Raw genomic sequence first — 23,831 nt, 5'->3', positions numbered from 1 at the left:
CTGCCGCTTGCTGGAACACATCGCCCGGATCGGATGAGGAGTTCGGCGTGGTGAAGATAAAGTAGGGAGAGCTTCAGTGGGGTAGTGTTAGGTTTATTTAAAGGGGGTTTTTGTTAGATTAGGGGTATGTGGGTGGTGGGTTGTAATGTTGGGGGGTGGTATTGTGTTTTTTTTTGCAGGCAAAAGAGCAGTTTTCTTTGGGGCATGCCCCCACAAAAGGCCCTTTTAAGGGCTGGTAAGGTAAAAAAGCTTTGAACTTTTTTTAATTTAGCATAGGGTAGGGAATTTTTTTATTTTGGGCGGCTTTATTATTTTATTAGGGGGCTTAGAATAGGTGTAATTAGGTTAAAAATCTTGTAATATTTTTTTTATTTTTTGTAATTTAGTGTTTGTTTTTTTTTGTAATTTAGTTTAGTTTATTTAATTGTATTTTTAGATAGATATTTGTAGTTTCTTTAATTTATTGATAGTGTAGGTGTATTTGTAACTTAGGTTAGGATTTATTTTACAGGTAATTGGGTAATTATTTTAACTAGGTAGCTATTAAATAGTTAATAACTATTTAATAGCTATTATACCTAGTTAAAATAATTAACAATTTACCTGTAAAATAAATATAAACCCTAACATAGCTATAATGTAATTATTAATTATATTGTAGCTATCTTAGGGTTTATTTTATAGGTAAGTATTTAGATTTAAATAGAAATATTTTAGTTTATAATATGAATTAGATTTATTTAATAAGAATTTAGTTAGGGGTGTTAGGGTTAGATAGAGTTAATATAGTTAATATAAATACTATAGTAACTATATTAACTATATTAACCCTAATATAATTAGGGTTAATATAGTTAATATATATAATGTAATAACTATATTAACTATAATATACTTAGGGTTAATATAGATAATATAGCTGGCGGCGGGGTAGGTAGATTAAATTAGGGGTTAATAATTTTAGTATAGATGGCGGCGATGTAAGGGGTTCACATTAGGGGATAGATCAGTTAGATGGTGGCGGTTTTAGGGGTTCACATTAGGGGATAGATCAGTTAGATGGTGGCGGTTTTAGGGGCTCACAGTAGGGGGTTAGTTTATGTAGATGGCGGCGGTTTAGGGGTTAAATACTTTATTAGGGATTGCGGCGGGGGATCGCGGTTGACAGGGAGATAGACATTGCGCATGCGTTAGGTGTTAGGTTTTATTTAGCAGATCGCGGTTGACAGGGAGATAGACATTGCGCATGCGTTAGGTGTTAGGTTTATTTAGCAGCCAGTTTAGGGAGTTACGGGGCTCCAATAGTCAGCTTAAGGCTTCTTACGGCTGCTTTTTGTGGCGAGGTGAAAATGGAGTAAGATTTCTCCATTTTCGCAACGTAAGTCCTTACCCTGTATATTGGATACCAAATTGCACGGGTTTGGTATACCTGCCTATGGCCCAAAAAACTACGGGCGACGGCAGAAATATACGCGCATAACTTCTAGGTTACGCCGTATATAGGATACCAAACCCGCGCAAATATTGGCGTTGCCGACTTTTGCGGGCGATGATTTTTATCGGATCGACCCCAATATGTGTAGCAGCTGCTCATACTTCTAAGGACTCAAGTTTTTAATGCATAAGTTTTTAATGTACATTTTTTAGACATCTCAGCATTACGCTGTATATGAAAGCTGAAGACTCTCATAAATGCCATAAGTGTTAATGCCTTGATGATACCTCATACAGATTGAGGTTTTGTTTGTGAGTAATATTGTGTATTGTATTAAACCTTCGTCTGTTTAAACAATATTACGCTATGTTTTCTTTTTACTCTCCCTTATACAACTGAGTGGGTGATTGGAAAAAGATTTGAGATGCAGACTTCTAAGAAAGAACCGGTGTTCACGTTTTATCGGACTACAGAAGTAGACGAAACCTGTGGAACATCATTACAGCCAAAAATCCATCTGGCTACACACCTTCCCCTTACCTCATTGGATTGAGGGCACTTAATGTAAGTTGAATCATAAGTCATTCTTGGGATATCCGGACACAGAGAAGACTAACTGAATGAGATGAAATATATGATATAAAAGACATTTTTCTACATATGAACTTCTTTGTTTGGTCTTGCAAATACATATCACTCTAATAATTGTTGATTGACAATATATTTTTGTACGCTCAGACCTTGATATTTTGTATTTTGTATTTTGAAGCATCATTCTAACAAATTGATTACTCTTTGCAAGATATCTGCTATTTTTGCTATATTGCAACATCCTATCTTTCATATATCTCCTTTGATGAACAAATATTATTTATTATTATTTTTTCCTTTTGCATAAATCCAATGTATTTATTATTTTGATTCAACTATAAGTAGGTTTAGCGCTGTGTAGATTACTGCCTCTTTTGTTTGTATATATATATATATATATATATATATATATATATATATATATATATATATATATATATATATATATATATATATATATATATATATATATATATATATATATACAGTATATATCCAAAAAAAAATCTCAACCTCCAAACCAGTATGTGCCAAAACATTAGACAAAAGGTCACCATCTGCTTGAGGTAAGCAGTGTAGCAATGAGAGCTGTGTGAATTTCAGATAACTGCATAGAAATACAAAATGGCAGACACACCAAAGGATTGTAGGTAATTTATTTATTGAGACATATGGCAACAGTACAGTGCAACGTTTCGGGGCTCAACAGATAAATGCAGTTCATAAGTCTCATTGAGAGAGTTCATGGCATTCCCTATTTCAAAGGAACTTTGAGTAGCATTGAATGCAGGTGAACACTGTGACAAAATAATAAATACAATCAATAAAGACAAGGGACATTTGATATGGATGGCAAGCTGATATCCACCCCCCTCAGATTTAATAAGTAGTACACAAAATTTAAAGAGAAATTCAAGTCAAAAATTAAACTTTCATGATTCAGATAGAGCATACAATTGTAAACAGCGTTTTAATTAACTGCCATTACCATATTGTGCACAGTTATTTTATGTGCACACATGTTGAAGAACCAGCTCCATCTGAGGGAAATAAAAGAAAACTTTAATGATTGTCCGTTAAAAAAAATCTACTGCACATTTGAAATTAAAAGTAAGTTTTATTGAATTGTCTTTGTATTATTTATTTGTTGATTATACAATTATAAAAATGGGTAAAAGTATTTTATTTTTATGACAGGATTATGACGATCTATCCTTATGGAACCTAGGTTTCATTATTGTTATAATTTGTTTTAAAGTACCGCTAAATTCAATTAGATGAAAATTGCAAAGGATCTTTGATTCCCATAATAGAAGTTGAACATGAGCAACCTGGGTAAAAAAACTGAACTCTTTGCCAGAGAGACCATGGAGTGAAAATACTTAAAAAGCACTGAAAAATGGGTTATCCCTGGATGCTTGCATGAATTGGAATAGTTTTAAATGTAAAAACTCTGTTAAAAGCCACAGAAAGCCTCAGAAAACACATCAAAAATACATTACACAGTACAGTTACACTCATAATAACAGCATCTAATAAATATTATTAAAAAAATATATTGCACACAAAAGTTATAAAGGCTCAAAGATATGAGATCCCAGGTGTTAGAAAAATAAAAGGAAGGCAAAGGGCAAAGAGTTTGAGATGATGACTATCTAATTTGCATATATTACCCAGAACCTTCTTGTGCAATTTGAATCGGAGCCCTTTGCATTATTAATTTTAAAAAAAGGCTTTACCTTTAACTATGTATTTATTGTAAATATTTCACATTCCAATGTTATGCACATAGCAGAAAATGTTATATATGTTTGTAAATAGATTTTTATAGGTATGTGTGTGTATATATATATATATATATATACCTATATATATAATCATGTGTGTGTATATATATATACACTGTATATATATATATATATATATATATATATATATATACCTATATATAATCATGTGTGTGTGTGTGTATATATATATATATATATATATATATATATATATATATATATACATATATATAATCATGTGTGTGTGTGTGTGTATATATATATATATATATACCTATATATAATCATGTGTGTGTGTGTGTGTGTGTATATATATATATATGTGTGTGTGTGTATATATATATATGTGTGTGTGTGTGTGTATGTGTATGTGTATATGCATATCTAATTTTCATATATTACCCAGGTAATTGCGGGTCACCAACACTCACATCACAAAGAGAACCACGAGGGGAGCAGAGAAAAATTAGCACAAAGGGAAACTTGGGCACACTCAAACAGATATTCTCCAATCAGGATAGATTACTCCCAGAAAAAGAGAGGAAGAACACCCAGTCTAGGGGAAACAGAGGAGGAAGAGGGAAATCTAAGAAAGAGGAGACAGTAATACAGGGGATTTTTAATTTATCTTCAAAAACTATAAGTGAAAAAAAAAAATCAGTTTTATCTAGGGGATTAAAATTTATTCCCACCCAAAAAGTTAATTCTTTCCAACTTTTTATTGATGCTCAAACATTTGTGAGAAATTTAACAGTAAAACGTTTTTTTGCAAAACAGCCAGCTGTACAATATATTCCCCCACAAAATCCTAGAAACAAGTTTAAAAATCCATCCAATTTTTATCCAAGCTATATTAAAGGTCCTAATATTGAGGTGTTAATAGATTAATAATGAAAGATATAGAAAATCTATCCAATAAATAGTGATGTCACAAACTTAAAAATTTCTGTTTGCGAACGGCGGACTCGAACTTCCGCTATTGTTCGCGAACCGGCGAACCGCGTGAACCGCCATTGACTTCAAAAGGCAGGCGAACTTTAAAACCCACAAGGACTCTTTCCGGCCACAATAGTGATGGAAAAGTTGTTTCAAGGGGACTAACACCTGGACTGTGGCATGCTGGAGGGGGATCCATGGCAAAACTCCCATGGAAAATTACATAGTTGATGCAGAGTCTGCTTTTAACCCATAAAGGGCCTAAATCACCTAACATTAATAAATTGTTTGCAATAACATGCTTTAAAACATCAGTTATGATGTCGTATCGATCAGGTAATGTAAGGGTTACGCCCGCTTCACAGTGACAGACCAAACTCCAAGTGTAACGCACCGCAAACAACCGCAAACAGTCCATTTGCACAACCACGAGATAGATAGATTTGATAGATAGATACATAGATTACATAGCTCAATTGATGCAATATACATATGATCGATACAAATTACATAGATCAATAGATGCAATATACATTTGATAGATACGAATTACATAGATCAATAGATGCAATATCCATTTGATAGATACGAATGTTATCGATCCAAAGATGCAATATACATTTGATAGATACGAATTACATCAATCAAAAGATGCAATATACATTCTATAGATACGAATTACATCGATCAATAGATGCAATATACATTTGATAGATACGTTTGATAGTTAGATAGATTTGATAGATAAATGGATAGATTTGAAAGATATATAATTTCCCTGACAGAGTATAACAATAAGACATGCGGTCTGGGACCCGTGGTGTGTTAAGTAGTACTATTCTTAGCAGTTTACTACTACCTGTTACTCCCCCTATCAGGGGAGGTCTATATGGCCTGCATTTGTGGAACAGGGAGATGGAAGAAGATGATTGGTCTGTCCTCCTACTTCAAATTTGTCAAAAACACAAGTGGCTGTCTCAAAACAGTCCGGACACGAGATAGATAGATTTGATAGATAGATATACATAGATTCATAGTTAGATAGAATCGATAGAAGATAAATAGATAGATTTGATAGATATATAATTACCCTGACAAAGTATAATAATTAAACATGCGGTCTGGGACCCATGGTAACTAGGTTGTGTTAAGTAGTACTATTCTTAGCACTTTCATCCCTGTAACTCTTCCTATCGGGGGAGGTCTATATGGCCTGCATGATTACCATGACAAAGTATAACAACAAGACACACGGTCTGGGACCCATGGTAACTAGGTTGTGTTAAGGAAAAAAAAATTCTTAGCAGTTTAATCCCTCTTACTCCCCCTTTCGGTGGAGGTCTATATGGCCTGCATGATTACCCTGACAAAGTATAACAACAAAACATGCGGTGTGGGACCCATGGTAACTAGGTTGTGTTAAGTAATACTATTCTTAGAACTTTAATCCCTGTTACTCCCCCTATCAAGGGAGGTCTATATGGTCTGCATGATTACCCTGACAAAGTATAATAACAAAACATGAGGTCTGGGACCCATGGTAACTAGGTTGTGTTAAGTAGTACTATTCTTAGCACTTTAATTCCTGTTACTCCCCCTATCGGGGGAGGTCTATATGGCGTGCCTGATTATCCTGCCAAAATATAACAACAAGACATGCGGTCTGGGAACCACTGTTAACTAGATTGTGTTAAGTTGTACTATTCTTAGCACTTTAATCCCTGTTACTCCCCCTATCGGGGGAGGTATATATATCCTGCCTGATTATCCTGAAAAAAAACTAACAACAAGACATGCGGTCTGGGAACCACTGTTAATGTTAACTAGGTTGTGTTAAGCTGTACTATTCTTAGCACTTTAATCCCTGTTACTCCCCCTATCAAGGGAGGTCTATATGGCCTGCATGATTAACCTGACAAAGTATAACAACAAAACATGCGTTCTGGGACCCATGGTAACTATGTTGTGTTAAGTAGTACTATTCTTAGAATTTTCATCCCTGTAACTCCCCCTATCGGGGGAGGTCTATATGGCCTGCATGATTACCCTGACAAAGTATAACAACAAAACATGCGGTCAGGGACCCATGGTGGTACTGGTATAACTAGGTTTTCTTAAGTATTACTATTCTTTGCAGTTTAATCCCTGTGATTGGTCTGTCCTCCTACTTCAAATTTGTCAAAAACACAAGTGGCTGTCATCTCAAAACAGTCCGGACACAAGATAGATAGATAGGATAGATAGATATACATGATAGATAGAATCGATAGAATATAAATAGATAGATTTGTTAGATATATAATTTCCCTGACAAAGTATAATAATTAAACATGTGGTCTGAGACCCATGGTAACTAGGTTTTGTAAAGTAGTACTATTCTTAGCACTTTCATCCCTGTAACTCCTCCTATCGGGGGAGGTCTATATGGCCTGCATGATTACCATGACAAAGTATAACAACAAGACACGCGGTCTGGGAACCATGGTAACTAGGTTGTGTTAAGTAGTACTTTTCTTAGCACTTTAATCCCTGTTACTCACCCTATCGGGGGAGGTCTATATGGCCTGCATGATTACCTTACCAAAATATAACAATAAGACATGCGGTCTGGGAACCAGTGTTAACTAGGTTGTGTTAAGTTGTACTATTCTTAGCACTTTAATCCCTGTTACTCCCCCTATCAAGGGAGGTCTATATGGCCTGCATGATTACCCTGTCAAAGTATAACAACCAAACATGCGGTCTGGGACCCATGGTGGTACTGGTATAACTAGGTTCTTAAGTATTACTATTCTTAGCAGTTTAATCCCTGTGATTGGTCTGTCCTCCTACTTCAAATTTGTCAAAAACACAAGTGGCTGTCTCAAAACAGTCCGGACACAAGATAGATAGATAGGATAGATCGATAGATAGATATACATAGATTGATAGTTAGATCGAATCAATAGAAGATAAATAGATAGATTTGTTAGATATATAATTACCCTGACAAAGTATAATAATTAAACATGCGGTCTGGGACCCATGGTAACTAGGTTGTGTTAAGTAGTACTATTCTTAGCACTTTAATCACTGTTACTCCCCCTATCGGGGGGAGGTCTATATGGCCTGCATGATTACCTTACCAAAATATAAGAATAAGACATGCGGTCTGGGAACCAGTGTTAACTAGGTTGTGTTAAGTTGTACTATTCTTAGCACTTTAATCCCTGTTACTCCCCCTATCGGGTGAGGTCTATATGGCCTGCATGATTACCCTTACAAAATATAATAATAAAACATATGCTCTGGGACCCATGAAAAGGTTGTATTAAGTAGTACTGTTCTTAGCATTTTAATACCTGTTACTCACCCTATCGGGGGAGGTTTATATGGCCTGCATGATTACCCTTACAAAATATAATAATAAAACATATGCCCTGGGACCCATGGTAAGGTTGTGTTAAGTAGTACTGTTCTTAGCATTTTAATACCTGTTACTCACCCTATCGGGGGTGGTCTATATGGCCTGCATGATTACCCTTACAAAATATAATAATAAAACATATGCTCTGTGACCCATGGTAAGGTTGTGTTAAGTAGTACTGTTCTTAGCATTTTAATACCTGTTACTCACCCTATCGGGGGAGGTCTATATGGCCTGCATGATTACCCTTACAAAATATAATAATAAAACATATGCTCTGGGACCCATGGTAAGGTTGTGTTAAGTAGTACTGTTCTTAGCATTTTAATACCTGTTACTCACCCTATCGGGGGAGGTCTATATGGCCTGCATGATTACCCTTACAAAATATAATAATAAAACATGCGGTCTTGGACCCATGGTAACTAGGTTGTGTTAAGTAGTACTGTTCTTATTAGTTTAATACCTGTTACAACCCCTAATGGTGGGAGGTCTATATGGCCTGCATGATTAGCCGTGCCAAACAAAACAACAAGACATGCGTTCTTGGACTGGGACCCATGGCTAACTTGGTTGTGTAAAGTAGTACTATTCTTAGCACTTTCATCCCTTTTACTGCCACCTCTCGGGGGAGGTCTACATGGCCATCATGATTACCTTACCAAAATATAACAATAAGAAATGTGGTCTGGGACCCATGGTAACTAGGTTGTGTTAAGTAGTACTGTTCTTATTAGTTTAATACCTGTTACAACCCCTAATAGTTGGAGGTCTATATGGCCTGCATGATTAGCCGCACCAAACAAAACAACAAGACATGCAGTCTTGGACTGGGACCCATGGCTAACTCGGTTGTGTAAAGTAGTACTATTCTTAGCACTTTCATCCCTGTTACTTCCAGACCTCTCGGGGGAGGTCTACATGGCCATCATGATTAGCCTAACAAAGTACAACAATAAAACCTGGGCTCTTGAAACCATGGTAAGTAGGTTTATTTCGGTAGTACTGTTCTTATTAGTTTAATACATGTTACAACCCCTAATGGTGGGAGGTCTATATGGCCTGCATGATTAGCCGGACCAAACAAAACAACAAGACATGCGGTCTTGGACTGGGACCCATGGCTAACTTGGTTGTGTAAAGTATTACTATTCTTAGCACTTTAATCCCTGTTACTCCCCCTATCGGGTAAGGTCTATATGGCCTGCATGATTACCCTTACAAAATATAATAATAAAACATATGCTCTGGGACCCATGGTAAGGTTGTATTAAGTAGTACTGTTCTTAGCATTTTAATACCTGTTACTCACCCTATCGGGGGAGGTTTATATGGCCTGCATGATTACCCTTACAAAATATAATAATAAAACATATGCCCTGGGACCCATGGTAAGGTTGTGTTAAGTAGTACTGTTCTTAGCATTTTAATACCTGTTACTCACCCTATCGGGGGTGGTCTATATGGCCTGCATGATTACCCTTACAAAATATAATAATAAAACATATGCTCTGTGACCCATGGTAAGGTTGTGTTAAGTAGTACTGTTCTTAGCATTTTAATACCTGTTACTCATCCTATCGGGGGAGGTCTATATGGCCTGCATGATTACCCTTACAAAATATAATAATAAAACATATGCTCTGGGACCCATGGTAAGGTTGTGTTAAGTAGTACTGTTCTTAGCATTTTAATACCTGTTACTCCCCCTATCGGGGGAGGTCTATATGGCCTGCATGATTACTCTTACAAAATATAATAATAAAACATGCGGTCTTGGACCCATGGTAACTAGGTTGTGTTAAGTAGTACTGTTCTTATTAGTTTAATACCTGTTACAACCCCTAATGGTGGGAGGTCTATATGGCCTGCATGATTAGCCGTGCCAAACAAAACAACAAGACATGCGTTCTTGGACTGGGACCCATGGCTAACTTGGTTGTGTAAAGTAGTACTATTCTTAGCACTTTCATCCCTTTTACTGCCACCTCTCGGTGGAGGTCTACATGGCCATCATGATTACCTTACCAAAATATAACAATAAGAAATGCGGTCTGGGACCCATGGTAACTAGGTTGTGTTAAGTAGTACTGTTCTTATTAGTTTAATACCTGTTACAACCCCTAATAGTTGGAGGTCTATATGGCCTGCATGATTAGCCGCACCAAACAAAACAACAAGACATGCGGTCTTGGACTGGGACTCATGGCTAACTCGGTTGTGTAAAGTAGTACTATTCTTAGCACTTTCATCCCTGTTACTTCCAGACCTCTCGGGGGAGGTCTACATGGCCATCATGATTAGCCTAACAAAGTACAACAATAAAACCTGGGCTCTTGAAACCATGGTAAGTAGGTTTATTTCGGTAGTACTGTTCTTATTAGTTTGATACATGTTACAACCCCTAATGGTGGGAGGTCTATATGGCCTGCATGATTAGCCGGACCAAACAAAACAACAAGACATGCGGTCTTGGACTGGGACCCATGGCTAACTTGGTTGTGTAAAGTACTACTATTTTTAGCACTTTCATCCCTGTTACTGCCACCTCTCGGGGGAGGTCTACAATACATGGCCATCATGATTAGCCTAACAAAATATAACAATAAGACATGCGGTCTGGGACCCCTGGTAACTAGGTTGTGTTAAGTAGTACTGTTCTTATTAGTTTAATACCTGTTACAACCCCTAATGGTGGGAGGTCTATATGGCCTACATGATTAGCCGCACCAAACAAAACAACAAGATATGCGGTCTTGGACTGGGACCCATGCCTAACTCGGTTGTGTAAAGTAGTACTATTCTTAGCACTTTCATCCCTGTTACTTCCAGACCTCTCGGGGGAGGTCTACATGGCCATCATGATTACCCTCACCAAAATATAACAACAAGACGTGCGGTCAGGGAACCATGGTAAGTAGGTTTATTTCGGTAGTACTGTTCTTATTAGTTTAATACCTGTTACAACCCCTAATGATGGGAGGTCTATATGGCCTGCATGATTAGTCGCACCAAATAAAACAACAAGACATGCGTTATTGGACTGGGACCCATGGCTAACTTGGTTATGTAAAGTAGTACTATTCTTAGCACTTTCATCCCTGTTACTGCCACCTCTACATGGCCATCATGATTAGCCTAACAAAGTACAACAACTAAACATGCGGTCTGGGACCCATGGTAACTAGATTGTATTAAGTAGTACTGTTCTTATTAGTTTAATACCTGTTACAACCCCTAATGGTGGGAGGTCTATATGGCCTGCATGATTAGCCGTGCCAAACAAAACAACAAGACATGCGGTTTTGGACTGGTACCCATGGCTAACTCGGTTGTGTAAAGTAGTACTATTCTTAGCACTTTCATCCATGTTACTTCCAGATCTCTCGGGGGAGGTCTACATGGCCATCATGATTACCCTCACCAAAATATAACAAGACGTGCGGTCAGGGAACCATGGTAAGGTTACTTCCTTTTGCACAATCAAGTATACCAGTTGCAGACAGAGGTTCTGACCCTGCATTATGGCTGCACCTCTCCCTAAAAGAGGCATCCCTTACAGCGTCTGTGGGCATGTATGCAAAGAGCTGGCCTGCCTAAAAGGAGCAGCAAGGCAGTACAGGTCGTTCTCCTTCAGCCGTTTTATACGATGGCCCATGACCCTCAACAGCCACAACAGGATGAAACACCGCATATGCCATCCTTTTGCACAATAGAGTACAGGTATGGCATTGATTTGCGGAACCTGGAGATAATTTAGAGGAACCGGGAATTTTAAACAAAAATGTGCTTGGACACCCAGTACAGGTCGTTCTCCTTCTGCCTTTGTAGACAAGGGTTCAGGGCCCTTCACAGACACAACAGCAGGAAACACCACCTATGCCATCCTTTTGAACAATAGAGTACAGGTATGGCAGCGATTTTAGGAACACAGAGATAATTTTTAGGAACCGGGAAATTGAACAAAAAAAATGAGTGGACACCCAGTACACTTCGTTCTCCTTCAGACTTTTTATAAGAGGCTCCAGGACCCTCAACAGAAACAACAGCAGGAAAGAGCACATATGCCATCCTTTAGAACAATAGAGTACAGGTATGGCATTGTTTTTAGAAACCCGGAGATAATTTTTAGGAACCAGGAGATGGAAAAAGATGCTTGGACATCCAGTACACTTTGTTCTCCTTCAGCCTTTTTAGATGAGGGTCCTGGACCCTCAACAGAAACAACAGCAGGAAACACCACATATGCCATCCTTTTGCACAAAAGATTACAGATATGGAATTGATTTGAGGATCCCGGAGATAAATTAGAGGAACCTGGAATATTGATAAAAAAACATGCTTGGACACCCAGTACTGGTCGTTCTCCTTCAGCCTTTTTATACGATGGGCCACAACCCTCAAGAGGCACAACAGCATGAAACACCACATATGCCACCCTTTTGCACAATAGAGTACAGGTATGGCATTGATTTGAGGAACCCGGAGATAATTTAGAGGAACTGGGAATATTGAACAAAAAAATGTGCTTGGACACCCAGTACAGGTCGTTCTCCTTCAGCCTTTTTATACGATGGGCCACAATCCTCAACAGGCACAACAGCATGAAACACCACATATGCCATCCTTTTGCACAATCAAGTACAGGTATGGCATTGATTTGAGGAACCCGGAGATAATTTAGAGGAAACGGGAAGATTGAACAAAAAATGTGCTTGGACACCCAGTACAGGTCGTTCTCCTTCAGCCTTTTTATACGATGGGCCACAACCCTCAACAGGCACAACAGCATGAAACACCACATATGCCATCCTTTTGAACAATCGAGTACAGGTATGGCATTGATTTGAGGAACCTGGAGATAATTTAGAGGAACCGGGAAGATTGAACAAAAAATGTGCTTGGACACCCAGTACAGGTCGTTCTCCTTCAGCCTTTTTATACGATGGTCCACAACCCTCAACAGGCACAACAGCATGAAACACCACATATGCCACCCTTTTGCACAATCAAGTACAGCTATGGTGTTGATTTGAGGAACCTGGAGATAATTTAGAGGAACCGTGAATATTGAACAAAAAACGTGCTTGGACACCCAGTACAGGTCGTTCTCCTTCAGCCTTTTTATACGATGGCCCATGACCCAAAACAGGCACAACTGCATTAAACACCACATATGCCATCCTTTTACAAAATCGAGTACAGGTATGGCATTGATTTGAGGAACCCAGAGATAATTTAGAGGAACCGGGAATATTGAACAAAAAACATGCTTGGACACCCAGTACAGGTCGTTCTCCTTCAGCCTTTTTATAAGATGGCCCACGACCCTCAATAGGCACAACAGCATGAAACACCACATATGCCATCCTTTTGCACAATCGAGTACAGGTGTGGCATTGATTTGATGAACCCAGAGATAATTTAGAGGAACAGGGAATATTGAACATAAAATGTGCTTGGACACCCAGTACAGGTCGTTCTCCTTCAGCCTTTTTATACGATGGGCCATGACCCACAACAGGCACAACAGCATGAAACACCACATATGCCATCCTTTTGCACAATAGAGTACAGGTATGGCATAGATGGAACCCGGAGATAATTTAGAGGAACCAAGAGATGGATAAAGATGCTTGGTCGGTCCTCCTCCTTCAAATTTGGGGCACTGCGCGTGCAATCTACTGTGCCACCAGATATGAGTGGTGTGTTAAGTAGTACTATTCTTAACAGTTTAATCACTGTTATGTGCGTTCTTTTTTTGCTTTGAGTTTTGTAGCCACAGTGCAGCAGCAGAGTCCAGAAAAAATAGGCATGTACAAATGCCTGAAAAATTCAGTATTGTTGCAGCCACTGCTGTAGCAGCGGCCAGAAAAATTGATGTTTGTAAAACAGTTAGAAAGTGCCTTAAAACCTTGCGGCTTGAACACTAGTTGTTGGCGGATAAGTCACGCAAGTCATCCTGCATTATAAGAAAAAAAAGCCAGCGTGTGTACCATTTGTAGCCCAAGGCAGCTCATCTCATCATCAGGCCTTTTTTACTCAAATGTATCACCCAATGTCAGTCCCTTCGGGATCCATCCCTCATTCATTTTAATAAAGGTGAGATAGTCAAGACTTTTTTGACCTAGGCTACTTCTCTTCTCGGTGACAAAACCTCCTGCTGCACTGAAGGTCCTTTCGGACAGGACACTTGAAGCGGGGCAGGCCAGAAGTTCAATTGCAAATTGGGATAGCTCAGGCCAAAGGTCAAGCCTGCACACCCAGTAGTCAAGGGGTCCATCTCTCCTCAGAGTGTCGAGATCCGCAGTTAATGCTAGGTAGCCTGCTACCTGTCGGTTGAGTCTTTTTCTGAGGCTGGATCCTGAAAGGCTCTGGCGATGCATAGGAGTTAAAAAGGTCTGCATGTCTTCTATCAACAAGACGTCAGGAAAGCGCTCTGTCCTTGCCGCCGTGGTCGTGGGAGGAGGATTACTTTCATCTCTTCCCCTGTTAGATTCCCGTTGTGCTGTGACATCACCCTTATACGCTGTGTAAAGCATAGTTTTTAGTTTATTTTTAAAATGCTCCATCCTTTCCGACTTGCGGGAATTTGGTAACATTTCAGGCACTTTATGCTTATACGGGGGGTCTAGTAGCGTGGACACCCAGTACAGGTCGTTCTCCTTCAGCTTTTTTATACGAGGGTCCCTCAACAGGCACGACAGCATGAAAGACCCCATTTGCACAAGGTTGGATGCCGAGCTAATCATGTCCCGTTCCTCGTCCTCGTAGGAGGAGTAGAGGAGGTAGCAGCAGGCCTGCCTGCAAGTCATGGCGGTGTCACCAACTCTTCTGCAGAGCCACGCATTCCATGCTTGTCAGACGTCAGCAGGTTTACCCAATGCGCAGTGTAGGTAATACACCTGCCCTGACCATGCTTTGCAGACCAGCTATTCGTGGTCATATGGAGCCTTGCCCCAACGCTGTGTGCCAGACATGCCATTACTTCCTTTTGCACAACAGAGTACAGGTTTGGGATTGCCTTTTGTGAAAAGAAATTTCTGCCAGGTACCTTCCACTGCGGTGTCCCAATAGATACAATTTTTTTGAAAGCATCAGACTCCACCAGCTTGTATGGTAAAAGCTGGCGGGCTAAGAGTTTAGACAAGCCAGCTGTCAGATGCCGGGCAAGGGGGTGACTTTGAGAAATTGGCTTCTTACGCTCAAACATGTCCTTGACAGACACCTGACTGTGGGCAGATGACCAGGAACTGCTACGTAAGAGAGACTCAGTGGAGGATGGTTGAGAGGGGGCAAGGAGGACAGCAGTGGTTGACGTGGCTGAATATGCTGGAGCAGGAGGAGGAGGGCGGCTTTCAGTTTGTGTGCTACTTCTACTCATGTGTTCTTCCCATCGGCGTTTGTGATGGGAGACCATGTGCCTTCGCAAAGCAGTTGTACCTAGGTGGGTTCAGAGGCAGACACGCAACAAAATGCCACACTGCTGAGCTCTGCAATGACGGCATTCTGGTGGTGGCAACAGTATGCGTTGATGGTCATCGGCGTGCTGTCTGGCTGACCCCGGGTACCGATGCATGCTGTCTGACTGTGCCACTAGCTCCTTGCGATGACCTCCCCCTGCTTCCAACTCGTGTCCTCCTCCTCCTCTCTGTCTCCCCATCTGAACTTTCCCCCTCTTCTTCTTCTCTTCTAGCAGGCACCCACGTGACATCCACCGACACATCATCATCAACCGCTTCACTTGTATCTGACACATCAAGAAAGGAAGCAGCAGCGGGTACAACATCATCATCATCATCATCATCATCACACTGTACCTCCATGTCTGTAATGCTGCCTGACATATCACTGTTATCTACATCCTCTGTCAATGATGGTTGCGCACCCAACTGATGTGTCAATAACTCCTGTGACAGATCAAGTGAAGTGGCTGTGGTGCTAGTGTTGGTGGTGGTGACAGGCGGGCGAGTGGCACTGGTCACTTGAGAGGTGCCCAAAGCACAGCTGGACGTAGATGGTGCATCAAGGTTAGGAGGACTAGGAGCGGAAGCTGTAGAAGATTGCATGTCCTGTGTTAGCCATTCAACTAGGTCCTCCTCAGAACTTTTCGCATCCCCCCTTGCACCCGGCGTCTGAACAATGTGCATATTTGTAGGGTCTAAAGGAATCACAGCACCACGACCACGATGGCACCTGTGGGGTGACCTGCCTCTGCCTGTCATTTTTTTTAAATGTACACTTACAATACTATTAAACAAAATATTAGTGGTGGCACTGGGCAAGTGGGCACAGTATACACTGTGAGCCTGACAACAAAAAAAAGACTGATGTTTCAAAGTCAAAAATGTTTATTTTTTAAATATTAAAAGTACTGTGACAACAAATATGATTGGTGGCACTAGTTGGCAAGTGGGCCTGTCTGGCACACATGCTGGGAGGAAGGCAACTGCAATTAGATTACACTAGCTGAGTCATGCTTCTTAGTCCAATTTTTTTTTTTTTTTTTAATTGACAATACTGTTAGAACAAATATGATTGGTGGCACAAGTTGGAAACGGCAAGTGGGCCTGGCACACATGCTGGCAGGCAGGCAACTGCAATTCAATGGCATTAGGAGACTGATGATTCACAGTCAAAAAAGTTATGATTTAAAATATTTTCAATACTGTTTCAACAAATATGATTGGTAGCAGTAGTTGGCTAGTGGGCCTGGCACACACGCTGGGAGGCAGGAAACTGCAATTCAATGGCACTAGCAGACTGATGATTCACAGTCTAAGATTTTTTTACTTTAAATATTTACAATACTGTTACAACAAATATGATTGGTGTAACTAGTTGGCAAGTGGGCCTGGCACACATGCTGGCAGGCAGGCAACTGCAATTCAATTCAATGGCACCAGGAGACTGATGATTCACAGTCAAAAAAGTTATGATTTAAAATATTTTCAATACTGTTACAACAAATATGATTGGTGGCAGTAGTTGGCTAGTGGGCCTGGCACACACACTGGCAGGCAGGCAACTGCAATTCAATGGCACTAGGAGACTGATGATTTATTGTCACAAAAGTTATGATTTAAAATATTTTCAATACTGTTACAACAAATATGATTGGTGGCAGTAGTTGGCTAGTGGGCCTGGCACACACGCTGGCAGGCAGGAGGAAACTGCAATTCAATGGCACTAGCAGACTGATGATTCACAGTCTAACAATTTTTTATTTTAAATATTTATAATACTGTTAGAACTAATATGATTGGTGTAACTAGTTGGCAAGTGGGCCTGGCACACACGCTGGCAGGCAGGAAACTGCAATTCAATGGCACTAGGAGACTGATGATTCACAGTCAAAAAAGTTATGATTTAAAATATTTTCAATACTGTTACAACAAATATGATTGGTGGCAGTAGTTGGCTAGTGAGCCTGGCACACACGCTGGCAGGCAGGAAACTGTAATTCAATGGCACTAGCAGACTGATGATTCACAGTCTAAGAATTTTTTATTTTAAATATTTACAATACTGTTAGAACTAATATGATTGGTGTAACTAGTTGGCAAGTGGGCCTGGCACACATGCTGGCAGGCAGGCAACTGTAATTCAATGGCACTAGGAGACTGATGATTCACAGTCAAAAAAGTTATGATTTAAAATATTTTCAATACTGTTACAACAAATATGATTGGTGGCAGTAGTTGGCTAGTGGGCCTGGCACACACGCTGGCAGGCAGGAGGAAACTGCAATTCAATGGCACTAGCAGACTGATGATTCACAGTCTAAGAATTTTTTATTTTAAATATTTACAATACTGTTACAACAAATATGATTGGTGTAACTAGTTGGCAAGTGGGCCTGGCACACGCTGGCAGGCAGGCAACTGCAATTCAATGGCACTAGGAGACTGATGATTCATAGTCAAAAAAGTTATGATTTAAAATATTTTCAATACTGTTACAACAAATATGATTGATGGCAGTAGTTGGCTAGTGGGCCTGGCACACACGCTGGCAGGCAGGAGGAAACTGCAATTCAATGGCACTAGCAGACTGATGAATCACAGTCTAAGAATTTTTTATTTTAAATATTTACAATACTGTTAGAACTAATATGATTGGTGTAACTAGTTGGCAAGTGGGCCTGGCACACACGCTGGCAGGCAGGCAACTGCAATTCAATGACACTAGCAGACTGATGATTCACAGGCAAAAAATTATTTATTTTAAATATTTACAATACAGGTAGCCCTCAGTTTACGCCGGGGTTAGGTTCCAGAAGGAATAGTTGTAAATCGAAACCGTTGTAAATTGAAACCCAGTTTATAATGTAAGTCAATGGGAAGTGAGGGAGATAGGTTCCAGGCCCCTCTCAAAATTGTCATAAGTAACACCTAATACATTATTTTTAAAGCTTAGAAAGCATTATAAACCTAATAAAATAATCACACAACACAGAATATATAATTAAACTTAGTTAAATTAACAAAAATATTTGCTAAACAACATTATAAACCTGATAAAATAATCACACAACACAGACTTCACTTGCATTTTTCTGCAAACAGTTCTTTCTATGCATTCCAATCTGGACTGAGTTATAGACTTGTTCCTTTGAAATCTGCTTGATAGCTCAGGTCTGGTTACACTGATTAATTTAAGCTTGCTTGGCTTTGCTGCAACACAAGCGGACAGCTCCACCTACTGGCTAATTCAATAAATGCACTGCTTCTCAATGCTTTTCAATAGCAGTCACATGACTGGAAAAAAAGGTTGTTATTCTGAAACGGTGTAAATTGAACCATTGTAAAACGAGGGCCACCTGTACTGTTATAACAAATATGATTGGTGGCAATAGTTGGCAGCAAGTGGGCCTGGCACACATGCTGGCAGGCAGGCAACTGCAATTAGATTACACTAGCAGACTGATCTTTCACAGTCAAAAAATTATTATTTTTAATATTTAAACTACTGTTATAACAAATATTATTGGTGGCACTATTTGGCAAATGGGCCTGGCACACACGCTGGCAGGCAGGCAACTGCAATTCAATTGCACTAGCAGGCTGATGATTCACAGTCAAAAAAGATTTTATTTTAAATATGTACACTACTGTTATAACAAATATGATTTGTGGCACTAGTTGGAAAGTGGGCCTGGCACACACGCTGGCAGACAGGCAACTGCAATTAAATAACAATAGCAGACTAATGTAACAGTTTGTTTTTAAAAAAGTTACAAAAATGTTACAACAGATAGGAGTAATGGCACTCAGGATAGAAGTAGGCACAGTATGTGCTGGCACCCTGACACACAGGCTGGCACTAGTGGTGGCAGGCTGGCCTGTAAACTAAAATTAAATAACACTAGAAGACTGATATAAAAGTTTTTTTTTTTTTTTTACAAAATTTAATATAATGTTACACCAGATAGGAGTGGTGGACTGGCACTGAGGATGGAAGTAGGCACAGTATATGCCGGCAGCCTGACACACAGGCTGGCACTAATGGCAGACAGGCTGGCCTGGCAACTAAAATTAAATAACACTAGAAGAGGACTTTAATTTACACTAATGTTGTTACACCAGATATAAGTGGTGGAAAAAAGAGCTATTAATCAGTGTCACACTATATGATGTGGGCCAGAAACACACAGGCCTGATGGAAAAAGAAATTAGATTACACTAGCAAAATGATTAAAAAATGTTTTTTAATTTAAAATAATGTAAAGCAGATATGAGTCGTGGCTGCTAGGGCAGCAATTAACCACAGTATGCTGAGTAAGCCAGAAACACACAAGCCTGATAGAAAATAAAATTAGATTACACTAGCAAAATGATTTAAAGTTTTTTTTTTTTAATTGAAAAAAATGTTAAGCACATATGAGTCGTGGCTGCTAGGTAGGGCAGCAATTAACCACAGTATGCTCTGTAAGTCAGAAACACACAGGCCACACACAGGCCTGATAGAAAATGAAATTAGATTACACTAGCAAAATGATTTAAAAGTTTTTTTTTTACTTTAAAATAATGTTAAGCAGATATGAGTGGTGGCTGGCTGCTGATAGGACAGCAATTAACCACAGTATGCTGAGTAAGCCAGAAACCCACAGGCCTGATAGAAAATGAAATTAGATTACACTAGAAAAATGATTAAAAAGTTTTTATTTTAAATTTAAAATAATGTTAAGCAGATATGAGTGGTGGCTGGCTGGGTAGGGCAGCAATTAACCACAGCATGCTCTGTAAATCAGAAACACACAGGCCTGATAGAAAATAAAATTAGATTACACTAGCAAAATTATTTAAAGGTTTTTGTTTTAATTTAAAAAAATGTTAAGCACATATGAGTCGTGGCTGCTAGGTAGGGCAGCAATTAACCACAGTATGCTCTGTAAGTCAGAAACACACAGGCCTGATAGAAAATGAAATTAGATTACACTAGAAAAATGATTTAAAAGTTTTTTTAACTTTAAAATAATGTTAAGCAGATATTAGTGGTGGCTGGCTGCTGCTAGGACATCAATTAACCACATTATGCTGAGTAAGCCAGAAACACACAGGCCTGATAGAAAATGAAATTAGTTACACTAGCAAAATGTTTTTTTTTGAAAAATTTAAAATAATGTTAAGCAGATAGGAGTCGTGGCTGCTAGGTAGGGCAGCAATTAACCACAGTATGCTTGCTGTGTAAGTCACAAACACACAGGCCTGGTAGAAAATGAAAGTAGATTACACTAGCAAAATGATTTAAAAGTTTTTATTTTAAATTTAAAATAATGTTAAGCAGATATGAGTGGTGGCTGGTTGCTAGGTAGGGCAGCAATTAACCACAGTATGCTCTATAAGTCAGAAACACACAGGCCTGATAGAAAATAAAATTAGATTACACTAGCAAAATGATGTAAAGTTTTTTTTTTTAATTTAAAAAAATGTTAAGCCCATATGAGTTGTGGCTGCTAGCCTAGGTAGGGCAGCAATTAACCACAGTATGCTCTGTATGTCAGAAACACACAGGCCTGATAGAAAATGAAATTAGATTACACTAGCAAAATGATTTAAAAGTTTTTTTAAAAAATTTAAAATAATGTTAAGCAGATATGAGTGGTGGCTGGCACAGAGCATTGAACCACAGTATATGCTGTGTGAGCCTGAGAGACACAGGCCTGATAGAAAATGAAAAGAAATTACACTAGCAAAATAATTTCAAATTTTTGTTGGTTAAATTTAAACTAATGTTAAGCAGATATCAGTGGTGGCACTAATCACAGTATATGATGGGAGCCTGACACACAGGCTGAAAGCCAGGCAAATGCAAATAAAAATACAATGAAAAAAAACAAAAAACGGCTGAAGTTATAGCCCTAAAAAGGGCTTTTTGGGGTTCTGTCCTTGCAGCAGAGATGAGATGAGTCCTTCAGGACTGTAGTGGACACTAAATACACTAGCCTAGCTATCTATTTCCCTATTATGTCAGAAGCAGCAGCAACACTAAAAGCTCCTCTCACTAAGAAAGCAAGATCGTAATGAGTCTAAAATGGCTGCTGCCAAGGAGCTGGGAGGGTCTGTGAGGGAGTGTCTGCTGCTGATTGGCTCAAATGTGTCAGAAGGCTGTGACATACAGGGTCAAAGTTTCCTCAATGATGACACATAGGGGGCGGATCGAACATCGCATATGTTTGCCCGCAGCGGCGAACGCGAACAAGCTATGTTTGCGGTGAACTGTTCTCCGGCGAACAGTTCGCGACATCACTACCAATAAAGTGAAAAAAAGGCATTACATTTTGACAAAACAAGAAACAGAGATTTTAACCTCCTTGAATAAAAGAGAAGATATAGTGATAAAGGAGGTGGATAAAGGGGGAGGAGTCGTAATCCTTGACAGAGAATACTATATGGAAGAAGCAAATAGAATTCTGGAAGATTCCAACACATACATCATTCTAAACAAAAATCCAAAAAAAAAAAGAAAGAATATACCACCTCTTTATATCAATTACTTTTAGAAGCTCTTAATCAGAACATAATATCAAAAGAGGAATAGGATTTTTTGTTTAAAATAGTCTTCAAGACCCCTATTTTTTATTTTTTGCCTAAACTACACAAGCAATAATTAGTGGCATTGACTCTTTAACTTCAAACCTGTCAGCTTTAATAGATTTTTTCTTGCAACCTTATGCACAAAAAGCAAGATCACATTTGAAAGACACCAAACATGTTTTACAAATTATGCACAATATAACATGGCAAGAAGATTATATATGGGTTACCATGGATGTAACCTCTTTATACTCCATAATAGACCATCAAAAAGGGATAGAAGCTATTAGGTGGAAACTCTTTACAGACAAAGATCTACAACCTAAACTTTTGGATTTTCTAATCAGAGCAATATAATTTATTCTACATCACAACTTTTTCTGGTTTAATGATTGTTATTATCTACAAATACTGTATGTGGAACTGTCATGGGCACCAGGTTTGCACCAAGTTATGCCAATATTTATATGGATTTTTTTTAAAACGCTTACGTATGGCATGATATTGAATTTGGTGCAAGCCTGGTGTCCTGGCATAGATACATAGACCATATAATCTGTATTTGGAAAGGGGGAGAAAGTAAATTAAGTCAATTTGTTAATGTACTCAATGATAATAACCAAAATGTCAAACTAACCGCAGAATATGACAAAAAAGTAATTAATTTTTTGGATCTAACTTTATATATTATGGAAAATAAAGTTCAGAGTAAAACATTTTTTTAAAAAGTGTGACACAAACACTTATATCAAACAAGATAGTTGCTATCACCCAACTTGGTTAAAATCAGTTCCCAAGAGTCAATTTTTGAGAATCCGCAGAAATTGTAGCAATATAGATGACTATGATCATCAATCCGGGATATTGAAAGAAAGGTTTATACAGAAAGGGTATAACTATAAAATTTTAGAACAGGAAAGAAATGAGGTAAAAAATAAAGAAAGATCAGCCCTATTGGAAGATAATAAAAAAGAGTATTCTTCTATGCATAATTTTCCCAAATTTGTGACCACATTCAAGATAGAGCATCACACAATCAAAAAAATAATAGAAAAAAACTGGCACATTATAAAGGAAGACGGATACTTAGGACCCTTGGTTCCTACAAAACCTACTGTTATCTATAGAAAGGGACAAAATTTGAAACAAAAATTAGCACCTTCATTGATAAAGGGTATAGCTCCCACAAAACCACTTACAATAAGTAATATGACTGGCTTTTTTTACCTGTGGGAAATGTAAGGGATGCAATTATACTAGGAGAACACATAAAACATTTTACAGTTACAGGGAAAAGGTTTGAAATAAAGGAATTTATTACATGCAAAAGTAAAAATGTTATATATTTGTTGCAATGTGGTTGCAAGATCCAATACTTAGGACAAACATCCAGATTTCTCAAAACAAGAATCATGGAACATCAAAATAAAATAGAAAAAAAACATGATGATCATGGAGTGCCGCTACATTGCAACAACTGCACATTTTTTACAAAAGAATCCCTTTTCTGGATAGGAATAGAAAAAGTTGAACTACATTGGAGGGGGGGGGGGGACCTAGCGAAACAACTGGACCAAAGAGAATTAAAATGGATACACACATTAAAAACATATGCCCAATGGGGTTTAAATAAA

Source organism: Bombina bombina, chromosome 2 (assembly GCF_027579735.1).
Source record: "Bombina bombina isolate aBomBom1 chromosome 2, aBomBom1.pri, whole genome shotgun sequence".
In the NCBI taxonomy this organism is placed as follows: Eukaryota; Metazoa; Chordata; class Amphibia; order Anura; family Bombinatoridae; genus Bombina; species Bombina bombina.
The sequence above is the reverse complement of the archived record's forward strand: the minus strand, read 5'-3'. Positions refer to the sequence as shown.